Source organism: Branchiostoma floridae, chromosome 16 (assembly GCF_000003815.2).
Source record: "Branchiostoma floridae strain S238N-H82 chromosome 16, Bfl_VNyyK, whole genome shotgun sequence".
Classification (NCBI taxonomy): domain Eukaryota; kingdom Metazoa; phylum Chordata; class Leptocardii; order Amphioxiformes; family Branchiostomatidae; genus Branchiostoma; species Branchiostoma floridae.
Window position 1 is genome coordinate 1,958,187 of NC_049994.1, and position 5,490 is coordinate 1,963,676.

Consider the following 5,490-nt stretch of genomic DNA (forward strand, 5'->3'; position numbering starts at 1 on the left):
CCTACAGTAACTGTTGTTTTAACCAGTATGTTGGTACTGTTTGCAGTGGACTGCGAATGGTCCGAGTGGACGTCATGGGGACCAGTAGTTGGACCATGTGGTACAGAAGTACAGCAGTACTCCTACAGGTACAGTCTGAAGTTATACTGTAAACTGGACCATGTGGTACAGAAGTACAGCAGTACTCCTACAGGTACAGTCTGAAGTTAAACTGTAAACTGGACCATGTGGTACAGAAGTACAGCAGTACTCCTACAGGTACAGTCTGAAGTTAAACTGTAAACTGGACCATGTGGTACAGAAGTACAGCAGTACTCCTACAGGTACAGTCTGAAGTTATACTGTAAACTGGACCATGTGGTACAGAAGTACAGCAGTACTCCTACAGGTACAGTCTGAAGTTAAACTGTAAACTGGACCATGTGGTACAGAAGTACAGCAGTACTCCTACAGGTACAGTCTGAAGTTAAACTGTAAACTGGACCATGTGGTACAGAAGTACAACAGTACTCCTACAGGTACAGTCTGAAGTTAAACTGTTAACTGGACCATGTGGTACAGAAGTACAACAGTACTCCTACAGGTACAGTCTGAAGGGCTTTTGAGGCCCTCCACTTCTAAGTCCTTTAACTCTAAAACGACATGCCGTAGGGCCACCAAATGTTCAGGACATGATTTCGACATAATATCTGACAAGTATGTGATGTTACGTTGACGTAAGATGACGTAATTATGACGTCATCAATTTGATTACATTGGCCAAACCCACGAAAAATGGGTATTCTCAGAAAACTTCAAGTTATGCTGCAAAAATGTAACAACAAGTGCAGATAACAGAATAATAATGTTTATTACGACTTGCGTTGTCAATAGCAACATCATTGACGTCAATATGACGTCATAAAATGACGTCATGCACATCTAAGATACGAATTGGGATCCACCATATTATATCCACCACCTTGAATTTTTAAAAATACTTTTTTGGCAACAAATAATCACAAAGGGCAATGGAAATAGACTAAATTCATTCATTTAGATGGTTTTTGATGAAAAAATGCCAGGTAGTTACAAATTTTAAGGGATAATTAGCTTGTTATTCTTGATCTGGCCATTCGGTCCACCATCTTGGATTTGGGGCTGATGACGTCATCAAATTAGCATAATTTATGCATATATAATTATGAAAGATATGCTGATTAATATAAGATTTTATTATAAATGTGAAGGTCTGAAGGGTTAAACTGTAAACTCCAACACAAAGTTTGGACCGATATACAGAATGACCAACTCCAGTCTTTGTCAAGGAATGAGCAGTCAACTACATCACGTGGGACCGTGTAGCACAGTGGCAGCATGTTCGGCCCATGACCAAGAGGTCGCGGGTTTGAATCCGGCTGCCGTGTGACCGATCTTGTGCCCTTGGGAAAGGCACTTTAGACGACTTTCCTCACTTTACTCAGGTGAAAATGAGTACCTAGCTTTGGCTAGGGCTGTCCCTCGGATAGACGTTAAATGGAGGTCCCGTGTCTGGGCAGAGCCATACCCCAGGCACGTAAAAGAACCGACCACACGTGCGATGGTGCGGTGTGAGTGGTTCAAAACCTACAGACCCTGGCCGCACCTGGGGCAATTACTGTGGTATTGAGGTCATTAGGCGCTGTGTACAGGCTGCCATTTCAGACCCTTGTGGCTTAGCCCTGCCTATTGTAAGCTCCTCGCAATTCAGCCCCTGGCTGCAAAGAGAGAGTAGCCGGCCCATACTATACAATACAATACAATACAATACAATACAATACAATAGAATCTGTGACACATTATGCATACATTGTTCATGTACAGAAAAGACATTAAGTCGTGTTAAGTTATAAGAGGATAACAGACAGGGGGCGCCAATTGGCTTTCTGAAAATTGGTCATCTAATACTTACAATGTTCTTTCTGTATACATGTAACATGACATCACAGAAGCAGCGGATTGTATATTCCTTGACAAATGTGTGTAAAGCAGGCCTTATGATGTGAATATGTCACTACAAGTTCTGGGAATAATACAATGTCATGTAAATTATTAAATACAGAGTCTGGGGAGTACTTGTAAGTGAAGGTATAGCAAGGTTCAGCTTCAAGTATTCTTCCAAGCTCTCAGTTTTTATGTTGACCTCTGAGACCTGTGTTGTATTTATTGTTAATTTTTAAATTACTAATTTTTGATTTTGTTGTTCACCAGAACTCCAGGTTTCCCCCCAGCCCAGGGTAATGGCACCAACTGTACAGGGTCAGACAGAAGGATGAGACTCACTATGACAGAGGATTGCATACGTAAGGACCTGGTCTTATACATGTACAGTGTCAATACCCCCTAGTTATTATATAATGATTGTATTACTAAGATATTAAACATTAATTCAAAGTTCCACTGTGTTGGTACATGGCATTTTGAAGGAAGACTGAACTCTATTAAAGCTGACCCTTTGAAGAAATTTGGACAAACCCAAATTTTCAGCTCACTCTTTCTATGATCTCAGAAGCTTCAAGTTCCATCCAGACCCCCCCCCCCCCACTTTAACACAAACAAAAAGAAAACTAGTCTCCTTTTAATGTCACAGAACCCACATATTACAGAAAGAGTGGGAATCTCTTGTCATCTACTGTGTGGTTGAACACAATAATTTAGACTAGAGGAGCGACATGCATTATTGCTCTCATTTGTTTGTCATCACGTTACATGCATTTTGCAAATAGCATCAATCTGGGCAAGAATGATTTTTATGCAGATTATGTTTGTATGATGACTCAGTCTCTTGTTGTTTTATATTAAAGCCTGCATTATTAATGGAGAGGAGAAAGAGGTAGGGAAAACCTGATGATATCAGATGAAATTTTGTTCAGATTTTGTTAACATACAATATTATGTTATAATTTAGAACTTTTTGTAGCAACTGCATGATTTAAAGTGACAGGATTATCTTTTGAAATATCTGATTTGAAGCTGAGACTGGTATATGTGTGCTGTATAGGTTGGTGAACAGTGGAGTGACGGCCCGTGCCATGTGTGCGAGTGCACCGAGGATGGGAGTGTGTACTGCTGGAAGTACTGTACCATCCACAACACAGGCTGCCCTGAGGTACCTTCTTATCAACTTCGTTTCTTTTATTCCTAAATCCTCTTTTAGATTATCTACACCCTTAGACTGTGTTGATTAGAGTAAATATATGAATGACATCGGTCCATGCATGAATTTTTGCCCATTTAAAAAAAAATTTTGATCATTCATACTGTTGATCATAGAAAGCTGAGCAGCAAAATTGGGAAACATATTATGAATTGCAAAAAAAAGATATCGGAAATCAGATACTATAGTGTTGGGGAATGACAAAGTCCATCTCAAAGTTAAAGAGGATGTTAAAGTACAAAAATGAAGAAGCTATTGTTTGGTTTATAATACCCTGTGTTTAGACATTCAACCTTAAGCCCCGTGTGCACATGGGGTTCCTACATGTACATGTAGATAATGTCATCTATAAAATGTAATCAGCATTGCCTTTTATGTGCTGCAATGTCCAATGCATGAGTCTACTACATTCAAGTTCAGAGATCACATTACAGTCATAGTACATGATGTCGAATGATGTAGATTCAATTTTAATTTTTGAATGATGCAAATGCATGATGATTTACTAGCTTAATCTAGTAAAGGGCTTGAGACCTTTGTAACAGTTTAATTGATAATTTTATTCCATTGAAATTTCAATAAGAGAAAAGGGAGGGCATGCCAGGCAACAATGTTGATGTTCTTTAATCATATTTCTTAAGTAATTTTGATTTAGACACAGAAAAGTTAGATTCATTAAAGATTCTTTCTTTTTTGTTGTCTAGGGTTCAATTCTAGTTGTGCCTGAGCCTTACGAGGAGTGCTGTTACTGTATGGGTAAGGGTTTCATACAATTATATATAAGGGATTCAATATTTACACATACACGTATGTTATTCATACATGAGAATTTTTGCTTTATTCTATGGTCACCCTCTAGTTAGTTTCTTAATTTCAAACCCATTTCGAAATTCCTACCAATGAACATGTGACTCTATATTGAATTGTACATTTGTTCGAACCCTCATTTCTGATAAGTTATTGTAATAAACCAAACAAACAAAACATATCAATAAAGGCATTCAAAGGCAAATGTTATTCTTACAGTAACTCTTATAGGATTTCAGACCCCACATTTTTCCTAACCCAAAGCTTGTGTGTGTTCCTTGGTGCTACAGAGTATTGTACAGATGAACTGGGCATGCAGAGTGGAGAGATACCAGACAGCAGTATCACAGCTTCATCCTTCCTTACCACCAACCCTGCATACAATGGCAGGCAAGTTTCTTTTTATTGTCTTTCAATCGTTGCAATAGCCATGTAATAATACTCAACGTAGGATAGGGCAAGATGGAGAACACTTTCAAGCCTGAATTGAGTGGGAGCTTGACCAAAGTTAAGTAAAGTAAAGTTTAATATTTCACTTGGTAAGTTGTAGTGCAGCCAGCAGATACCCATCTCTGCAATGAGGCTTAGTTGTAATATTTATGCCCTAATGAGGCTAAATGCAGTAAGTTTGATACAAAGTGAATAACAACAGGTAAACAATGATATGTCTTGTATTCTATATTCTACATGCTTCTTCTCTCTTCTTAGAACATGTGTAAACAAACTTACACATTCTTTCCAATACATCATAGTTAGTTGATATCATTAGATATTTGAACAAGTCTGCCTCTAAAAGTAAGGTGTGCATATTTTTCTTTTAGAAGTTAAACGTTAACTTTGGTGTTGTATTTTCCCTTCAGGTTGAACACCACAGATGGAACCCCTGGCATGCAGGGCTGGATCCCTGAAATATCCGACTACATGGACCTGACCAACAGTCCGCCCTATCTGCAGGTGGAATTTGATCAGCCCCAGGAGGTGACAGGTGTGGTCACGCAGGGTGCGGGAGGCTTCGACATGTTCGTCACCAAGTATACCCTGTCCTACAGCAATGATGGCGCCGTCTGGCTCGATTTTAAAACTTCTGAGGATGTTTCTGCACCCACTCAGGTGAGATACTGTATGCATATAAACCTGCAGGGATTTAATTTTGTAGTAGCGGGAAAATGGAGTATTCGTGGTGCTTTTAAGTTCGTGGTAGCACCATAGACTGCAGTCTCATACTTTATTTTGCATTTTGCAAACTTCCTCTAGTCAGCAATCCATATTTTCTTCCAATGTTTTTGTAAGATTTACATGTAGTCCTCAGTGCTTGAAGTATGTTTTCGGCATGCTGAGCAGGCGTTGTGTAGTACATCTTTTGCAGGCTTTTGTGTCTAGATCTGTTGGAGCCCAGTCCTGCAACTCAACTAAGTGAAAAGTTTAAACATGCTCTTCTGACAGACATGCACACAATGGTAGAAACATACAGTTCTGTTTTATGCATTCACAGGTGTTTGATGCAAACA